Source organism: Passer domesticus, chromosome 6 (assembly GCF_036417665.1).
Source record: "Passer domesticus isolate bPasDom1 chromosome 6, bPasDom1.hap1, whole genome shotgun sequence".
Taxonomy (NCBI): Eukaryota; Metazoa; Chordata; class Aves; order Passeriformes; family Passeridae; genus Passer; species Passer domesticus.
In genome coordinates this window covers 71,711,893-71,733,041 of record NC_087479.1, presented here as the reverse complement: position 1 = coordinate 71,733,041, position 21,149 = coordinate 71,711,893, and the positions used below count along the sequence as shown (strand labels likewise).

Below are 21,149 nucleotides of genomic sequence, written 5' to 3'. Positions count from 1 at the left end.
TGGCATTTCCTCATCCCTCCCATCCGGGACTCAACTTCCCCTTCACTGACCTCGGTGTCTTCATGTTGCTCCTCTGTGTGCCTGCACTTTGTCCTTTTCTCTCACTCGAGGGAGGATGGAAGCACTGAAAGAGTTAATATCTCTCCTGGGGCCTGCAGATGGTTCCGTGACCCCGGCCAGGCTCGGTCCTTGTGGCTGGAGCTGTTTTACGATGGAGGTTTCTGCAGTGGCTGCGCTGGGGCTGTGTCAGGATGGGCCGCGCTGGGGCAGGGCCAGGATCTCAGCAGCCAGGCCAGAACACAGCAGCAGCACGGCCGGGGCCCATGGCTTCTCCTCCCCCTGCCCGGGGCTTGCGGGTGAACCCCAAGGGTGGCAGAATCTTGGTGGAGCCGGCCCGGCCCGGGGCTGCTCCTGGGGCCCGGCGGATCCTGGCTGGGCCCAGGCTGGCGGCGGGGCAGGGCTCGGTAGCGCCCAGGTGTTGGCAACCGCAGCCATGGCCCGGCCCGGCCTCGGCCCCGCGGCCTCCCCTGCCCTGCCCGGCAGCCGATGGGGCCTGGGGGCTCCCTGGGAAGGGGCCCGGCCCCACGGCAGGAGACACCCAGCCCGGCCCGGCTGAGACGGGGGCTGGGCCAGCCTTGTTACCTCTTTGCTGGCCAGAAAGGAAAGAGACCCTCCCAGGCTTTCTCATCTTTAATGTGTGTCTTCACAGAGCCGTGTACAGCTTCCATAGTGGTTTAACAGATTGTCAATTCTCAAAGCTAATTACTGATTGGGTGTTTTTGACAGACATGGAGGAAACTGCTAGCAGCTTCTTTTCGGACATCCCTTCCATGATGCAATACCACCACAACAGCACAGAGCACAGAGCTCCTTTGTCCATATGTAATGCTCATGTGCCCAAGGTTTCAGAACCCCTCCTTGGGAGATCTCCGGGCCCTCTCCAAGGTGTTTTCAAATGGAAACATTCAGCTCATGGTCTAAGAAAATCACCAGAGGGCAGGGCCAGCCTGACCTGTCTGTTCTGGTTACTTTTGTCTAGGAGCAATCTTTGGATATACAGAATTTGGGAGGCCAAATTCTAATTTTGGCCATGGGCCCTGGACATGAAAATGGGTTCTTTTCCTAAGGAATGAAGGAACATAGCTCCATTGTTTCAGGGGCAGATGAGAGCTGACCACCAGAGGCCAAGGCCAGCCAGAGCTGGCAGGTTTTTTTTCTGAGAGATGCCCTTGCATATTGGAAAATTTTTTAGGGAAAGTATCAGTTTTGCCAATGGGCATCTGAAAAGAGGGATGGTTCTTTTCATAGCAAGGAAAGCATGGAGCTCCAGTGTTCCAGGAGCTGATGAGAGGCAGCCCTTGACATCCCAAGATCAGCCAGACCTATCAGGTGGCCCCTGGGAGGCCAAGCCAGCCAGACCTGTTCCATGTTCCCTTGGTTCGATGGGGCCCTGACGTGTCATAATGTCCCCTTGGTGACACGAGGTCATGAAGGGTGCTCATGATCTCCATGGTTCCATCAGGTCCCACAGAGTCATAATGGTCTCTGGGTTTCATGAAGCCCCGCTGTGTCACCACAGCCCCTTGGTTCCATGGGCTCCAGTGGTGCCACAATGATCCCCTTGGTTTCGTGAGGTCCCCACAATATCCCAGTGATCTCCATGGGAAGGAAAGAACCGACCCCCAGCGTTGCAGGGGCAGTCACCAGAGGCCAAGGCTTGATGGTACTGGCAGATTTTGCCTGGAAGCAACCCTTGGATATACAGAATTTTAGAGGTGGAATCCCAGTTTCAGACATGGACACCTGGGGGAGAAGCACAGTTGTTTTCCATAGGAAGGAAAGCACAGAACAGAGGTGTTTCCAGGGCAGATGAAAGGCAGCCATCAGAGGCCTAGGACAGCCAGACCTCTCTGTCCTGGTAGCTTTTGTCTGAAAGCAACCCTTGGATATAGCAAATTTGGGAGGTGGAATCCAAATTTCGGCCATTTCTGTGTAGATAAGAAGGATGGTTCTTTTCCATGGGAAGGAAAGCACAGAGCCCAAGAGTTTCAAAGGCAGAAGAGGAGAGAGGTGGCTCTCGGGAGGCCAAGCCAGCCAGACATGTTTGTCCTGGCAGCTTTTGTCATGGAGGAATCCTTGGATATATGGAATTTGGGAGGAAGAATCTCAATTTTGTCCACGGGCACCTTGAGAAGAAGGATGGTACTTTTCCATTGGAAGGAAATCACCAACCCAATGTGTTTGGTAAGCAGGTGAGAGGCAGCCCCCAAGAGGCCAAGGGCAGCCAGACCTGTCTGTCCTGGCATCTTTCATTGGGGGAAAATCCTTGGATGTATGGAGCTCTTGAGATGGAATCCCAGATTTGACCATGGGCACCTGGTCAAGATGAATGGGGGTTTTTTTGTACTGGAAAAAAAGTGTGAAGTCCAAGTGTTCTGGAAGAAGATGAGATGTGGCCACCCTTAGGCCAAGCCAGTCAGACCTGTCTCTGCTGGCACCATTTGTCTAGGGGCTACCCTTGGCCATAGGGCACTTTGGATGTGGAATCTCAATTTTGGCCGTGGGCACCTGGACAGGAAGAAGAGTTCTTTTCATTACGAAGGAAAGCACAAAGCCCCAGTGTTTTAGAGGCAGATGAGTAGCAGCCCTCAGGAAGCCAAGGCCAGCCACACTTGTCAGTCCTGGCAGCTTTTGTCTGGGAGTTATCCTTGGATATAGGGAATGCTGGAGGCAGATGCCCAATTTTAGCCATGGGTGCCTGGTCGAGATGGATTTTTTTCCCATAAGGAAAAAAATCACATGGTCCCAGTGTTTCAAAGGCAGATGAGAGGTGGTTCCTGGATGGCCAAGGCAGCCAGAGCTGTCACTCCTGGCAGATTTCATCTGGAAACAATCTTTGCATATAAGGAAATTTGGAGGAGGAATCCCAGTTTTGACAATGGGCCCCTGGAGGACAAGGAGAGTTCTCTACCATAGGAAGGAAAGCCCAGAGCCCCAGTGCTTCAAGGACAGATGAGAAAGCAGCCCTCGACATGCCAAGGTCAGCTGGACCTGTCAAGTGATCCCCAGGAGGCCCAGCCAGATCTGTTCCCTGTTCCCTTGGTTTTGTGGGACCCCACAGTGTCCCAATGGTCTCCTTGGCTCCCCTTCCTTCTGCAGTGTCACAATGGCCCCGTGCTTCCATGAGACCTTGCAATGTCACAATGGCTTCATGCTCCCACAAAGCCCTGATCTGTCACCAGGGCCCCTCGGCTCCATGTGCCCTCACTGTGTCACAATGCCTCCTCCATGACACTGGGCTCCACAAAGTCACCATGGACCCTTGGCTCCTTGGGGCCTCTGAGTTTCACAATGGAGACAGTCCTGGATTGCCAAGCAGATTGTATTCTCTTTGCCATCTCTATGGCAGTTGTCTTCTGTTAAGTGGGAAGTTTACCTTATCTCTTCCACACCCACTCCTTCCTCAGGGCAGACATCTGCTGATAACAGGCTACTGAATGTCACTGCATGACTGATAAGAACTACAGCATCCCATTGTGAGATTCTTCGCCCAGAGGGGAGAACCAAGCATTCCTACCAGATATAATCTTAAAAATTCTGGAACACCAACATGGCTTTCTCCACTGGATTTCCCAGAGGAACAGCTGCTGCCTCTTCCACTGGATCTTCAGAGGAAGACTATACCTTTCTACAGGATCCCTGCTGCAGCAGAAGCACACCTGACACTCCAGGAGGACTGCAGCCACCATTCCAATTGGACTGCTACCAACACCCTGTGCAACAGGGTGTCAGGTTGTGTTCTGATTCTGTCAGTGTTGTCTTGCTTTACTGCATTGTTTATTTTATCTTTTTATTTGTTTCCCTAATAAAGAACTGTTATTCCTGCTCCCATATTTTTTCCTGAGAGCCCCTTAATTTCAAATTTATAACAATTCAGAGGGAGGGGGTTTACATTTTACGTTTTAGGAGAGGCTCCTGCCTTCCTTAGCAGACACCTGTCTTTTCAAACCAACACAGGGAGTGACATCAATCTCTGCTTAATAACTGGTTTTACTTTAACACAGTTACTTTGAAATCACTTCCTAGTATATGATATAATATGATATATGAAAATATAATATGATATAATATAATATATGATATGATATGATATAATATAATATAATATAATATAATATAAATAATATGTTACAGCTGTTATACCTAGGAGCAAATTCTTCTGATTAAGATAATATTGTCTAATCATTACCATAATAGATAATATATATTTATAGAAACAGCTGTGGTTTGCCATCCTTAATCCTGTGGGACAAATTCTAGAAAGGTTTCATTCCACCTTTATAATTCCTTACATACAAAATCTTGAAAGTCTGGGACTGGGATTGGATACATCTGCTTCAAGGCTCCTCTCACAAGAAGGAGTTTAGAAAGCTTGGAGGTCCTTGCAGGTGTTTGGGATCTGTGGGAGCCATTGGGGGTCCAATTTACTGCCCAATTAACAGAAGATAACTGCCCTACCTCTGACAGATGGCAAATAGAATACATATGTTTTCTTTCAATCCAGAACAGCAGGATTTCAAATTAATAAAATGTAATTTAACATTGCTCAAATCTAACACTAATGAAGTTTAACTTTGTTTAGTCTTATCAACCCTGAATTTGCATTAAATTAAACATCATAGAATCAAAAATGGATATCCTTAAAAGTTATACATACAACAAAATATAACTTATTCTGATGCCATTAATAGAAATAAGGCACTGACAAGTTGAACAATCTGTGATTGAAATAACAGCATGATGGATTTACTGGAGGGATTAAAAGGATGTAATGAGTACGTCATGTTTTTATGTAATTTAGTTTTGAGGGAAGGCCATGGTAGCAACAAATTTTATGCAAGCATGAATTTGCTAAGACCTTTTAAAGTGCAGTTTTATTGAAAGAAACAACAATGTGGAATTTGGCAAACTGCCCAGCAAACCAGCAGCTTCTTGAAATCGTATTTAGTGTAATTCCAGATGGTCAATTTACCAGCATTTCTGTTAAAGAACCTCCGGCCAGTGCCGTGGTGGGGGAGGGCTGGCGGAGCTGCGCCAGGGGCTCGGGGGAACTGCGCCGGGAGCAGCCGAGCCACGCACCCCAAACTGCCCGCGGTTCCCCCTCCTGCCCCAGAGCCTGTGAATGTGCCTCCATGCCAGAGGAAAGGGGCAGGAGATCCCCCAGTGCATCCCCAGCAGGACAGCGTTGGCAGTGGGTTGTCCTGCAGCTGGGGGCCAGGCTGGGCTGGGAGATGGAGCAGGAGAGAGGGGGAAGGGGGCACTGACTTCCTCCTCACCTGCCTGAGTGTCTCAGGGCATCTTTTGCTTCCTTGCAGCATTCTCTTCCATTGGGCCAAGATTTGGTAATGGGAAAACCTGCTTTGGGGAAAAACAAGGGATGAGCACAGAGAGGCTGAAGATCTTCCACCCAAGTCCATCTCTAGAAGTCACCTGGTGTCCATGAAAACCTTCAAAAAACAAAAGTGAATCTAAAAAAAAGCCACCACGAGTGTCCCAATTCCAGTCTCATCCCTCTGGGGTTCTGGTGGTTCCCCCTCTCATGGCTGCCAAGGATCCCATGGGTCCTGGGGATCCCCCCTCTCCAGGGTCCTACTTAGGGATGCTGGGGGGTTTTGGGGTTCCAGGGTCCCTCTCTCCAGCCTCCTCCCAGTCCAGGCACTTGGGGCTCTCTCCTCTCTCCACCACCCTGTCCTAGTTTAGGGCAAATTTGGGAGAAAACCTCCAAAAGGGGTTTCCTCTAGAAAGCAAATTCAAGCAGCATCTCCCCCAATTAGTTTGGGGAAAGATTTCCTTGGAGAAAAGTGGAAAAACCTGGTTATTTAACAGGCAAGGAATTCACGAGTAGAGCAAATGATCAATATTAAACAATAAAACCTCTTGCTGCTCCAAAAGAGATGACAAACTCAGAAAGTCCCTCTGTGGGCTGTAGCTCTGCTCACTCAGTCTCTTATCAGTTCCTCCAGCACTGGAAATGCCATGGACCAGGCTTGGCCCAATGGGCCACAGGTGGAGCTGCCAGTGCTCTTCTGGATATTGAGAGCAGGTTTAAACAGCTCTAAAGTAAAAGAAAAACCACAGTCCAGGGCACTTATCTGCCTCAGAGAGCTAAAAACTAACTAAAACCAAAGGAGAGCCCTGTCCTGCTATCTGTCTGTCCAGGAGCCAGAATATGGAGGAGTGCAGTTTCTTAAAAAACCTGCTCACTTCCTGCCTGCCTTCGCTCTCAGAACCTGCCTTAAAGGTGCAGAACTCATTTCTGGGCTAAACAGATGAAGAGGGTATGAGCATGATCCCAGGTTCAGCCCTTCTGGGGGTTTGGGGGGTCTCTGTCCCTCTGACCCCAATGATGTTTGGGTGGGGTCACACCAGGGCTGAGAGGGACAGAGACCCCCCTGGCCTCCCCAGGGATGAGAAGGTCAGAGAGCCCCCCCAGCCCCGAGCACCCTCAGCGGTGAGAGGGACACAGAGCCCTTGGTCCCCAGCCCTGCACAAGCATTCCCTGAGGCCAACGGGATGGAGAGACCCCCGAGCAACCACCAGGGTGAGGGGACAGAGACCCCCGAGCATCCCCTGGGCTGAGAGGGACAGAGACTGGGCCAAGCACCCCCTGGCACAGGGATGAGAGGGAGGGAGACCCCCCAGACATTCCCTTGGGTGAGAATGATGGAAACTCCCTGGGGAATGGCCTGGGGTGACAGGGACAAGAACAAAATTCCCCCCAAGCCCCTCCCAAGCATTACCCAGGGCAAGAGGCACAGAGACCCCTCAAGCATGCCCTGGGCACTGGACAAAATAGATTTGGCAGAAATCAAACTTAACACTACATTAAATGCCTTGAGGAATATTTGCTCTTCCCACAACTCACTTGTGATGGAAATGACAACAAAACCCAAACATTAATAAACCAACAATAGAAGCAATTCTGTGGCAATTCCAAGTTTCATCGGTTCAGCTCAGCTGCTGGCAGGTGCCGATAAAAGAAACGTGGAAATTTGGATCAATACAGACTATTAAAAGGAAGAGAAAGCTCTGTGTAGCTGTCACAATAGTGATAGGGATGAAGAGAAAATGTATCCTCACATGTGGGAAGGCCTCGAAGCCTGTGAATTCAGGGATTATTTGGGAATTTAGCTCACGGAGCTGGGCTCCTTGTGGGACTTTCAGCAGCCTTGTGTTCCTCACCTTGGGGTAAATGAACCTTGTCAGTCTCGCTGGTAACATTTGCTCTCTTTCCTCCAGTGATTTTAATGAACTTTTCAAGGAAGGACAAGAAAATATTTTCTTTACACTGGCCACCCACAAAAGCCATTTTCCTCATCAGTTCTCCCATGAGTCGCTCAGAGGAAGCTGCGTCCAAATTTCCAAGAGTTCCTCCAGAAAGACCCACAACCTCCTCCTCTGAGGGAACCATGCTGTTGTCAAAGGCACTTGGGGTCAGAGAACAGTGCCCTGAACTTACTGTCCCAAAATAATGTCACAATCTGGTTAAGAAAATTGTTAGAGAGATGCCTCTTTCCCAGTTAAGGTGCTAATGAGACCAAATCCAAAGTGGATGGTATTGAACAGTAAAAACAGTAAAACAGAGGTAGAGAGAGATGGAAAGAAAGAGAAAGGGGGAGAAAACAAGGGAGTGACAGGGACAGAGACATCCCCTGGTGCAGGGCAAGTGTGACATTGTCCCCTGTGTGAGTGGCCTTCCCGGAGTGGGGGTTTGACACCTGAGCCAGTTTGGGTAAGGGAGGTGGTTTCACCCCCCAGCAGGGATTACCCCACTGTTTCAGGTTACAGTGTCAGATGTAACCAAGTGCATGTTTTCCATCACCATGTTGACAAACTGTAATAAACAGGCGGGGCAGTGTTCTTTATCTCTTCCATGACTCAGCCCTGATAACGCCCTCCAGGGGCCATCTTCTGTGAATGGGCCATTGAGTGTCCCTGCAGGACTGGTTAAATGACATCATCCCATTGTGGGATGCTCTGCCCAGGGGGAGGAGCCAAGCATTCCTACCTGGATATAAACTGAGCCTTGCAGCACCAGGAGCACCTTGGCTACTGGATTGCCAGAGGATAAGAGCTCCATAAGCACCACTGGACCTTCAGAGAAAGACCAGACCATTCTACAGGATCACTGCTTCGACAGAATCACGTTCATCACTGCAACAGGACTGCAGCCACCATTTAATGGGACTGCTACCAGCACCCTGACCAACAGGGTGTCAGGTTATATCCTGACTCTGTCAGTTTAGGGCAGTGTTTCTGTTTCATTGCTTTGATCTTAATTTTCTTATTAAATTGTAATTCTGGCTTAGAATCTCCACCTGGTTTACCTTGAAACCCGTACAAAACTTGATGTATTCATCCCTTTTTTTTTTCCTCCCAGACCAGGTTTTCCCATTCCCAAACCTTAGCCAGATGGAGGGGGATGCTGCAAGGAAAAGGAAGATGCCCCACGACACCCCGGCAGGTGAGGAGGAAGTCAGTGCCCCTTTCTCCCTCTCTCCTGCTGCATCTCCAAGCTCAGCATGGCCCGTGGCTGCAGGAAAACCCCTCTGCCTTGGCCATCCTGCTGGGGATGCACTGGGGGTGTCTCGTTCCCTTTCCCTCTGGCACAGAGGCAAAGCCCATCCACTCCTTGTCCTTCATCCCCCAGACAAGGTGCTGAGGATGGAGACCAGAGATGACAAATCTTCACAGCAGAACCTTGTGGAAGAAGCTGTTTTGAAGGACTCCATGGCACAGGAATCGAACAGGGAGGTAAAGCCCAAGAGATCCCACAGGATGAGGGCCTGCAATCCCAGCCCAGGGTGCTCTGAGGAGGAAAGACCCACCCTGTGCCAGGAAGGTGGACAGAGCTTCAGCCAGAGCTTGGAGCTGATGGTCCATGAGGAGCTTCATGATGGGGAGAAGCCCTACAAGTACTTGGAGTGTGGGAAGAGCTTCAGGCAGAGCAGCACCCTGATCCGCCACCAGATGATCCACACCGGGGAATGGCCCTACGAGTGTGGGGAGTGTGGGAAGGGCTTCAGCTACAGATCCACCCTTGTGACCCACCAACGCATCCACACTGGGGAGAGACCCTACGAGTGTCCCCAGTGTCAGAAGAGGTTTCACACCAGCTCCAATCTCCTCCTGCATGAGCGGAGGACACCGAGGAGAGCCCCTTCCGCTGCCTGGACTGTGGGAAGGGCTTCAAGTACAACTCCCACCTCGTCACCCACCGGCGCATCCACACTGGGGAAAGGCCCTACGAGTGTCCCCAGTGTGGGAAGAGCTTCCCCAACCGTTCTAACTTAACCAGACACCAACAGAGGCACCTGTAAGTGAAGCCCTGTAAATGCCCCAACTGCAGCGAGAGCTTCGTGCCTGGCTCCAGCTTCATACCCAATTGGAGGATCCACACTGGGAAGAGACCTGTGTTCCATGTTCACTGTAATCCATGCTGGGAAGACACCTGTCCCTTTTCCTGCCCCTGCCAATGACATGATGTGGGATCAATGAACATGAGGTTCTGGCCAGGGCCATGTCATTAGATCCACTCCCTCCTCAGGTCATTGCCAGAGGCAGGAAAGGGTCTCTCTCTCCCTGAGGAGAAGAGTATCCTTGCCAGGTAGGCGGAAATATGTGGCCAGGATGACCCAGTGAGTTGTGTTTTGGTTTTCCCTGTAAATAGTTTTTCTTTTCCCTTTTGTTAGCAGTATTGTTTCTGTTCCTGTTTGTTCTTTATCTCGTTGCTGTTCCCAATAAATTGTTCTTATCCCAGCCCAGGATCTTTGCCTTTTGTGCATTCCATGGGAGGCAGGAGGGCAGAGAGCAGCAGCGTGGTTTTAGCTGGAGCAGGAATCTGAGGAATCCCATTCCTAAACCCCAGCCAGTGGAAACCGAGCATCCCAGCTGGTCCCAGCCCTGGTGGCCATGGCAACAGCCTTGGGAGCGGGTCCCTGGCTGGGGCTGTGGGAAACTCTTCCCTCTGGTGCCCAGGGACAGGACTGGAGGGAACGGCTGCAGCTGAGTCGGGGCAGGCTCAGGTTGGATCTCAGGAAAAGGTTTTTGCCCAGAGGCTGCTGGGGCAGTGCCCAGGCTCCCCAGGGAAGGCTCCCAGCTCCAGGGCTCTCTGAGCTCCAGCATCGTTTGGACAGCGCTGCCAGGCCCAGGCTGGCATTGTTGGGGTGTCCTGTGCAGGGCCAGCAGTTGGACTCCAGGATCCTGATGGGTCCCTCCCAGCTCAGCCAATTCTGTGGATCTGGGATCCCATGACCCTGGGGATGGGGCTGCCAATGGTTGCCATGGCAATGGGCTCTGGCTGCAGGCCTGAGCTGGTGTCCATGGCACCCACCCCTGGCATGGGGTCTGCATGGAGCTGCCAAGGGACTGAGCATGGCAACAGGGGCTGGGGATGGTTGCCATGGAAACTGACCATAGCAACAGGGGGCTGGGGATGGTTGCCATGGAAACTGATCATGGCAACAGGGGGCTGGGGATGGTTGCCATGGAAACTGACCATAGCAACAGGGGGCTGGGGATGGTTGCCCGCTAAAGATCAGATCTGTCACAGGCCTTCAGAGGGGTTCCATGGGGACTTTCCAAGAGTCTCCAGGCTGTTCAACAGCTGGAATGTCACAGGCAGAGACAGGGACTCCATGGACACCTCCCAGGGGTTTCTGGGGATGGTAAAGGGCCCTGTGCTCAGAGGCAGTCACAGCCATTCCATGGTGACATCCCAGGGCACCTTGGGCTGCAAAGGCACTGATCTGTCACAGGCACTGACTGGGGTTCCACAGTGACATCCCAGGAGTCCCCAGGCTGCCAAAGTGCTGGGATGTCCCAGAAGCACTCAGAGGGGTTCCTGTCATGTGCACAGTTGGAGCTTCAGGCAATGTTTATTGGAAAAGCTCCTGTTAGGACACAGCGTGCAGAGAGGATCCCCAATAGCCCCACAGATCCCCAAATGTCACCGTTGAGTCAGAGATGGCACAGACTCAGACCAGAAAGCTAAGGGCTAAAGGCCACCTGTCTATTCAATCCTCTTCTTTTATACCTTGGTTTGCTACAGGTGGACCTCATTGGTCATTTAGTCAACACATTACACATGATTGGCTAATTAAGACAATATCCTTCAGTAAACAACTTTATGGAGAAAAACCAACTTACTATACACACCACCTGTGGATAGATTCAATTCTTTCCCCCCAGCTCCCTAAAAGTTCCCTGACCAATTCATTGGAAACTTATCTTGCTTTCTCTGTCTCTCACCACATTGTCATATCCACACCCAAATACCCCCAAGGACCTCCAGGCTTTCTAAATTCTTTCTGTGAGAACAGCCATGGAGCAGCTGATCCAGTCTCATCTCCAGAATTTTCAAGCCTTCATGTGTAAATAATTATCAAAGTGGAATCTAACCTTTATAGAATTTGTCCCCCAGGATTAAGGATAACAAAACAGAGATATTTATATAAATTTATACCATGGTAATGATGAGACAAAATTATCTTAATTAGAAATATTTACACCAAGATATAAGAGCTGTTACGTATTTTATTATTTAGAGCACTCAGAAGTGATTTCTAAGCAACTGTATTAAAACAAAACCAGTAATTAAGCAGAGATTGATGTCACTGCCCTAGACCAATGACCGTGGGCAAATCCCTTTGGTTCAACCTGGAGACGTGATCTTGAGGGGTGTCCCCACTGCAGGGTAGAATTTCCACACATCCCAAGAAGAGAAATGTCAGGAGATGCTACCAATAAAATTTGGGTCAGGACTTTTCCAGTCTGAAGTGCTGCCCTGTCAATCAGATGTGCCCAGGTTGGGCCAGCTCAGCAGCTCTGCAGAAGCTTTCAGTGGTGTCACTTGGTTGTTCCTTTCTCCAGGATTTTTTCCATTTCTGCCACAGCTTCAGCTCCCTCTGAGGATATTGAACTTCAGGATGGAGGAGTCAGGCTGGTTCCAGCTTTATTCACCCCAAAATCAGCAGGACCCTCCTCCTTTATTTCCCACTGGGGCTTTGCAAACGGCCTGGCTGGGGTTGTTGGAGCCCACTGCAGGCAGAGCCTCCTGCTCCAGCAGGAACTGCCTTTCCTGTGCCAGGAGCAGGGCAGGTCCCGCTGCAGGAAAAGCCCCAGGCCCGCCCCAGCACAGAGAAGGGCTCGGGCACAAGGGCAGAGTGCCATGCTGGGAGCTGTGCCAGGCAGAGCCTGAGGCACCAAAGGCACCTTGGCAGCAGCAGCTGCTTGCAGGGCATGGCCAGAAGCCTCCCTTGGCAGCCCGGCCTGGTGGCCAGCACTGCAGAGCTGCTGCCTCAGGGCTCCTTTCTGCCTGGGCTCTGAAAAGCCACTTCTGCTCCAGGAGCCTGCCTGGGAAGCCATTGGCCCCAGCACCCTGGGGACAAGATATGAATGACAAAACTCTTCATGCCAGCAGAGACAAGGCAGGGGCAGAGGAAAGGGGAGAGCCAGGCCCAGGGGACAGGGCTGCCATGGTGATGGCTGTGAGGTCACTGCCCCTGCAGCAGCCTGGCTGCCCTCAGCAGACATTCTGGCCAGAAGCTTTGTGAGGGCACCCAGCACATCAGAGAACCCACACAACAGGAATTCTGTCCTTGGGGAGGGGATGGGGTTTCACTGTGTCAGGTTGCACAAAGTTCCTCATCTTGGAGCATTCCTGGGATGGAGAATCCACTTCTCTGGAAAAACATTTGCAGTTTTGTGCAATTCTCATAGTTATAAAATATTTCCTCCTTCTAAGAAATGTAAATCCGCCCTCATTCAGTTCAGAGACATTGACCCTTGTTCTGTCACTGCAAGTTTTGGGAGAAAACAACCTTGACCATTATTTTTCCATTTTCACATACTTTGGAGAGGACACAAAAATCTCCCAAGATGGGGTTTGGAGGCCTCATCACATAACAAGCAGGTAGAAGCACACGGCTCTGTGATCAATGCTGTGGAGACAGGACAGAACAGGAATAGCCTGGGAGGAATTGAAGGGTGGTGTCAGAGAGGCTGGAGCTTTTCTTCATAGAGGATATAAGCACGAGAAGGCAATAATGGCACCAAGGGCAGCTGAGGAGGCCCGAAGTGGACACCAGGAGAAAGGAATTTCCCTGCCAGGGCAGGGCTGTGGTGCAACATGTCCCCCAGAAGGAGCTTGGAGCAGCCCAAGGCTTTGTGTGGGCAGGCAGAGGCAGGCAGGAGGCAGAGCTGTCAGCAAAGGAAGGGGCCAGCCAGGTGGGGCAGTGGGGGATGAGGACAGCCTGCAGGGATAGAGGGCAGGGCAGGGACAACATAGGACAGCCTGGGCTGCACAGGGCACAGGGAGGGGCAGCAGCTGCAAGGCCCTGACAGAGCCAACTTGGGCAGCACTTTGGCCATGGCAGATACAAAGAGCACCAAAGCCCCAGAGGGTCATTCATGTCCTGGTGCTGTGTCTGTGCTGCTGAGCTGGGCTGGGCTCCTGGCCCAGAGGCAGCTCCTGGCAAGGGCAGCGCTGCAGAGAGACAGCTCTGGACAGGAGCAGCTCCTGTGCACAGCCCAGCAGGGCTGGGGCACTGCCAGGGCAGCTCAGGGACACCAGCAGGGCACAGCCAGAGCTGACAGGGGCTCAGCACTGGCGGGGGCTGGGGGATGTCCCAGAGGGGGCTGTGTCACAGCGGCACCTCTGTGGCTGTGTCATAGAGGCACAGAGCAGCTGTGATGCCAGAAAGGAGCTGTGTGACATCACAGAGTTTGTTGTGTGAGGTTGTCAAGCAGCTACAGCATCATAGAGGGGATTCTTTGACATAACAGAGCAGCTGTGACGTCATGACATGGCTGTATGATATCATAGAGAAGGATGTGAGGTCAAATTGCGTGCTGTGACATTACAGAGTGGCAGTATGACATCACAGAGAGGGTTTTGTGACATCACTGAGGGGGTTGTGACATCTCACAGCTGTGACATCATAGAGTAGGGTGTGAAGCCATGGAGCAGACTTTGCCATCATAGAGGGTGGCTCTGTGACATCAGAGATTGGGTTGTGACATCATTAGATGGCTGTGTAATATCATAGAGCAGGCTGTGACATCACAGAACAGACTGTGACCTCACATGGTGACTTTGTGACATCTCAGAGTCTTCTGTGACATCACAGTGCAGCTGCATGACACTCCAGGTTGACATCCCTTAGTTGGTTCTGTGGCATCACAAGGGTGCTGTGTGACGTTATAGGGGGCTCAGCGACATCACAGGAGGCTGTCTGACATCACAGAGATGGCTGTATGACATCACAGATGCTCTGTGACATCACATGTCTGTGTGACATCACAGGGGCTGTGTGATGTCACTGGGGAGGTCACTCTGCCCCAGCCCCCCTCACAGCTCCCCCAGAGCAGTCCAACCCTGCTCGTGCACAGTGGGGTCCCCTGTCCCCCCGGGTCCCCCCGCCCCCAGCGCCGCAGCCTCCCCCAGAGGATGTTCCACGAGATCGACCCCAGAGCCTGACATGGGGACGGGGGTTGGGGCCATGGGGGGTGGGACAAGGGGACAGGGACCCCCCGGCAGCATCCCTGTGTCCCCCAGGGCCAGAGCCTGGGCCAGGGCTCCTTCACCCTGTTATGAACAAGGGCTTGAGAGCACTGAAAATATCCCCAGCAAGGGATCAGCAAAAACCAGATTTAATATTAAGGGACAGCAACACAAAGTTCCTTGGCAAGAGTCACTCTGCTCCTGACTGGACACATCAGGCAAACCAGGGAAACAATGCAACAACAAAACTAATCAACATCTAGGCAATCAAACCAGAAATGAACCATGAACTGTCCCTGTGTGTGTGTGACGGAAGGACAGTGAGGGCAAGGATAAAAGGAATAGGGCCTAAAAGCTGAACAGAGCTCAAAATTAATATTTCTTAACTTACACCTTAACATTTACTTCTACTGTAAATTTAGCAATTTAGCAAAAGAACAGCACTTAATAGTGTTTAACCTAATTTATAACCTATGATTTCGCAATATAAGAGATTAATAATGCTTAACAATATTTAACTTAGGTAAGAACTTATATTAAACATTACAACTTAGCAAAAGAACAACTGTTAGCAGCATTTAACTCAGCTTAGACCTTGTGACTTGACCTCACTTGCAGACCTGACTGAGTCAGCTATCCAAGGCACTCCAACCCCTCCAAGAGCAGCATTTCTGCCACCTTTCGCCAGCACAGGCACTCCTGTGTGCACACAGACACAAAGAGTCAGTGCAAGGCACCTGTGAGAAATTCCCCTGAGGGCAGCAAATGCTCCCTGTGGATGCTTTGGCATCTCCCCAGTGGGTGAAGGGTTGAGCCTGGAGGAGTGGGGGGATCGGCGCAGGCTCCCTCGTTGTTCAGGATCCCCGAGTGCAGCAAATGGGAGAGTTCCTGGCTGGGAGAGGCCCCACTCAGAGGGAGTCACTGGCCCAGGAGAGCTCCAAGGGGCTCCTTTTGCAGCGCTGTTTGTAGGGCCCCAAGAGAGGGACTGCAGTCACAGCAATGGTTCCTCCTGGCCGCACTTGGCATCAACAGCTTTCTTTGGCAGTGTGAGAACAGGGATGTTGTGCCACTGAGGGAACAAACCAGTTCCCAGGGCTGCTCCTACAGCAACCAGGAGCTGGTTGGGCAGCAGCAGTGGCTGGAGCAGGCAGTGTTTGTGCTGAGCTGCAGAGGAGCTGAGCCCAGGGGCTGTTGGCCAAGGCTGAGGCCCAAGGAACATTTCTCAGCTGTCAGGGCGGCCTGAGAAGGGGAGGGGGGAATGCAGCAGCACAGGGCCATGGAACCAAGGGACCATTGTGACACTGTGGGGCCCTGTGAGACCAAGGGACCATTGTGACACTGTGGAGCTTTGTGAGACCAAGGGACCATTGTGACATTGTGGGGCATCATGGAAAATTGTGGAGATAATTGTGACGTTGCAAGGCCTCATGGGGCCACAGAGAGACCATTAAGACTCTTCACAGCCTCATGGAACTAGGAGGCCATTGTGACATTGTGGGGCCCCATTGAACCAAGGTGTTATTGTGACACTGCAGGGCCCCATAAAACCAAGAGGACACAGAACGGGTCTGGCTGGTTTGGCCTCTCATGGGCTGCCTCACTGCTCCAGCTGACCTTGGCATGTTGAGGGGCTGTTGTTATCTGCTGCTGAAACACTGGTGCTCCGTGCTTTCCTTCCCAGTGGAAAAGATCTCTCCTTCCTCTCCAGGCACCCATGGACAGAACTGGGGTTTCACCTCCAAATTTCCTTATATCCAGGGATTGTTCCTACAGGAATATTGCTAGGCAACTCTGGCTGGCAGTGGTTCCACAAGGGTCAGCTCTCATTTGTTCCCAAAAAGCCTGGGGAAGGCTCCATGCTTTCCTGCCTGTTGGAATGAAATGTCCTGCTTCTCCAGGCACCCATGGCCAAGACTGGTTTTCCAACTCCAAAATTCCATACATACAAAGATAGCTCCCAGAAAAAATCTGCCATTACTGATAAGTTTGGCTGGCCTTGGCCTAGTGAGATTCACACCTGCCTTCCAAACACTGGGGCTCTGTGCTTTCTTTCCTATGGAAGAGAACTGTATTTGACATCCAGGTGCCCACAGCCAGAATTGGGATTTTAACCTCCAACACTGCTTTAGTGTGACCGACTGGAGGAGATTGCTGGCTGGAAACATTTCATGTGTGAGAGAGGAAGAGGCAGGTCCACCTTGCCCTGCCCTGGAACCCCAGCACTGCCCTGCCCTGTGTCTTGGTTTGAAAAGACAGGAGCCTGTGAAGGAAGGCAAAAGCCTCCTGTGAAATGGAGAAGGTAAACCCCCTCCCTCCGAATTATCACAACTTCAGAATTAAAAAGGGCTCTCAGGCAAATATATGGGAACGGGAATAACAGTTCTTTACTAGGAAGGAAAAAAACCTAAATAACAATGTAATTTAGCACAAGCAAAAAAACCCACTGGCAGAGTGAGAAAAACCTGACACCCTGAGAAGTCAGGGTGCTGATAGCAGTCCAGCCAAATGGTGGCTGCTCCTCCTGGAGCGGCGATCTGCAGAAGGGTGTAGATCCCTTCCGAAAATGCGGCGAAGGAGAAGCTGGGCCTTGGTTCCTGATTCCTCTGGGAAATCCAGCAAAGAAGGCTGTCTGTGGTCTCAGAAATGCTTGTTTTATGGTGGCAGGGATGCTTGGCTCCTCCCTCTGGGTGGAGCATCTCCCAATGGGATGATGTAACTAATCTTACCAGCCACAGTGAGTAATTCAATAGCCCATTAGCAGGAGATTATCCTCCTGGCAGTGTCATCGTTCTTGAAAGAGATAAGAAAAACTGCCTAACCCCCAACAGATGGCAAAAAAGAATACATGCTTATTTTACAAGCCAGGACATTATATAGCCCATTAGCAGGAGATTATCTTCCTGGCAGTGTCATTGTTCTTGAAAGAGATAAGAAAAAACTGCCTAACTCCCAACAGATGGCAAAATAGAATACATGCTTATTTTACAAGCCAGGACACCCTGCAACCCCAATCCCCCCAGAGCCTCTATCCCAGCCCAGCAGTGGCTGCCAGTCCCTGGCACAGCACAGGCAATGCTCCACAGCCACCTCTGCAGCCCCCAGCCCAGCTCCTGAGTGACCAAATGAGCTCAAGTCCCACCTGGGGGAAGGGCCCAGCAAGACCAAGGGGTATTGAAGGCTGACCACAAGGCAAGCACACATCTTGACCCCACCTCCTCTTGGAATTTCCATCTGAACACTGCTGGAACCCAGGAGTTGGGAGCTGTGTGTGTGCTCCTCTGAATCTTTTTCATCCTTCTTTCTTTCTAATTCCCTCTTCTTGAAAACTTTGATGAACATTAAATTGAACAGGCTTAGAGTTTGTGAAGTTGAATGGGTCAAGGTAATGCTTTGAGAAGTGTTTTTTTGTTGACTGATGGGATATTAAATCTTTTGCCAAAGTTTCTTTGATTTTCTAAATTTCCCTGTTATGGCAGTTTTGTTGTTTGAGCTCTTCAGGATTTGTTTTAGTATTTCTACAATACATCCAAGTCAGAATGCACAACTAATTGTAATTCCTTTAAAATGTCTCATTGAGAGTGTTGTTTGGGGGATGGGAGTCAGGGCATGTCTGTCCTGCTTGGCACAGCCCAGGCAGGGCTTTCCCAGCCACATTCCACACTCCATTGCCCAGCTGGAGCCGCTGGTGCCTCTGAGTTCTGCTGGCCCAGCCCCAGGGACGCTCTCCTTGTCTGCCCATTCCCCCACGGTCTCTGGGCAGGGATGGCCTCAGTGGGGGCTGCTGACATCCTCAGCAACTTGGAGACTGCTGCTGGATTTCACTGCTCCAGAGGCTTGTTCAGCCTTCAGCTCTTCAGTGCAGGAATTCAGTGTCCCAGGGCTCATTAACATTGAGAACCCCTTAACAAGCTAATCCTCTGGGGATAATTTATTTAAGTGTTAAAATACTTTGTGGTTAATTAGACAGATTTCAGAAGCCTGTTCAAACTGAATATATTTTATTTAAAACGATAGTCAGAAAGCAATTTTTAGGTCCTGTTTAGGTTTTTTTTCCCTGTGAATACATTGATATGTGCAATCTCCAATTGTCATTGAATCCAAGCACCTCCTCATGCAGTCTGAACAGATATGAAAATCAAGACCCTTCATGGCTGACAATCAATCAGACTCTGTCCTTACCCCCACCCCACCATTTCCCCCATCCAAGCCCTGGCACTCAGAGCAGCCTTGTGCAAATCTGAACTCCCTCCAGCCCAGGCTGGACCTGCAGCTTTCAGCTCCTTGGCTCCAACTCCCACCTGCTTTCCTTGGAGAAGGAGCTGCCTGAGACACAGAGGGATGTTCATTGATTGTCAGCCAACAAAGCCAAGGGAAGGCACAGCTCCATCCAATGCAAAAGTCTTTCTTCTCCCTGGCTCTGCCCTGCCCCTGATCCCCACAGCCTGTCCTGTTTAATTCATCCCTCCTTTGCCAGGGACTTTCTGGGATAAGGGAGCTGTGCTCTGGCTGTGGAGGGAGGCCCAAGTGCAGCCACTGGAGTGGGAACCACAACTCATCAGTTTGTGGCCTTTGAGGGACCAGGAACTGGTGAAAAGAAACCAGAAAGGTTTCTTTTCATGGCCAATATAAAAAATGTGAACATGATAAAATTTAATAAATTGAATAAACATGAAAACCCTTCCCTGAGCTCCTTGTGACAGCAACATCTGACATGTCCACCATCCACAAGGGATTGCCATACAGGAAGGATTTTAGACAAAGACATAGGAAGAGGTGATATAAAAGATAAAAAGACAACTAGAGATGCTGACTAAGAAGGTAGTTAAAGTTTTGAAAAATTGGGCAACTCTCTGATGCTCAAAGCATGAAGCCAGTCAAAGGACACACATCAGAATGACCAGAGAGCAGCTGCATGAGGAAATCTGGGAGCAAGGGGAAGGACATAGATCCAGCTGCTCTAAATGAAGAGATGTCCTTAGACATGGCCATTTAACCAGGAGGAGGGAGTAAAGAAATATTAGACTGAATGTTGGTGGCTCAAATAGAGGGGAAGGTCAGAATTTCTTCTCCTGCCATCAGCAGAAGAATCCAGTAGATCCAGGAAATTCCTGTTCCTGGTGGGAAAATTTTGCCTTTTCTTAAAAGTACTAAAGTGACCCAGATAATAAAGGTTTGCTTGTATATTATCAAACTAACAGGTATTTGCACCTGTGCCCCTTTCCAGGCAGACATCTGTTGTGTGCCCATGAACAGGCAGTGCCACTTGTGCCCTGAGGTGCCCAGCTGGGATTGGATCTCTCAGAGAGCACCTGAGGGAGAGCAGAGCACCTTGCAAGCTGCAGGTCCCTGACAGCCCCGCAGGGCTCCTGTCCCATCAACATCTACTCTGCTGCAGTCTGAAACAGGGCCCAGCATGGTGCTGTTATATATAAGAAGCTTGACGAGGCCAATACTCAAGCAGCAATCAATTTATTAATTAATATGGTAAAGTATGAGCAATACAGCACTGGGTACAGTGGGGGGAATTTTCCCTCCAACTGCACACTGATAGTTGGGGCTTCCAGATATTTATAGGGGTACTCAAGCTTTTTCAGCAGTTTCTGTTCCCCTTTTTTACGTCACAATTCTATACACTAGTATGATTTAGTTTTTCTCAGGATGTATCCCAGAAAGGAGTATCCCCATATGGTGGGGTCCAGCTTCCAAAAGAAGAAAGAAGTCTCCCAGCTGGTGAGGTCCAGAGTCCAGATGCAGGTTCACCTTTTAATTGCAAGAACTATAAATCTCATACCAGTCATGTCCAGCTTCCTTTGGTGGAAACTATCAATCCTTGAGTCGATGTTCATCTTCCTTTCTCCAGCTGCTTTTCAATATTTTTTTAAGGCGTCGAGATAAGCATGTTTCCTTTTGATATATTCTAAAGCTATAGTTTCAAAGATCCTTACTACAAGCAATATTCTAAAATTATACTTTAAAAGGTTATTATTGCAAAACTCTTTAGCTAGAAGCAGAAAGTTCCTGTCAAGCAGCAACATCCTTAAAGCTTTAATTCGAATGCTCCTAAATCAACTTAAGACTTGTAAAGGTTAATTGGAAACAAAGGATAGGTTCAAAGGCCTTCTTCCATGCTTTACTTCCTCAGTTATTTATTAGAATTGTCTTTATAACTGTCCCATGGTCAATTTCCATACATATCACAATCACAGATACACAGGTTGTCTGTGTGTACCTGACACAAAACACAGCTTGGTTTCGTGAGACCTCTTCCCGATTTCTTTCTCTCCCTCTCTCCTTCCCATTTCTTGTTCAGTTCAATCCATGTTCAATACAATCCTTAGGTTGCGTTCCCACGGTTTCATTCGCACCTTCACTAGGGCAGAGGCGTCTCTCCCTCATGGGATCCCAACCCACGGGCTGGGTGCCTTCCCACCGCAATCGTTCCGGGATTCTGTCAGGGACTCACTTCCCTTCTTCCCTCTGCTTTCAGCTGGGAAGGTGCTGGGGTTGGCTGTTACTTGTCTCTGCCCCAGCACGGGAAAAGGTGGTTCTAGACAGGCCACGCTTTCGAAGAAGGAGTCTGGACTCT

At 50.3% G+C, this 21,149-nt stretch overlaps 1 long non-coding RNA gene across 2 annotated transcripts; it reads left to right on the top strand.

Moving 5' to 3' along the window:
- The first annotated feature begins 650 nt into the window (after positions 1-650).
- Positions 651-3,893, top strand: LOC135303995 (uncharacterized). 2 transcript variants are annotated; one of them, XR_010365435.1, is made up of 3 exons: positions 706-3,040; positions 3,468-3,536; positions 3,637-3,893. It is a non-coding gene; the product is annotated as an uncharacterized LOC135303995 (long non-coding RNA). The 2 variants fall into 2 exon arrangements; XR_010365434.1 differs by having other exon boundaries at positions 651-3,536.
- The last annotated feature ends 17,256 nt before the right edge of the window (positions 3,894-21,149 follow it).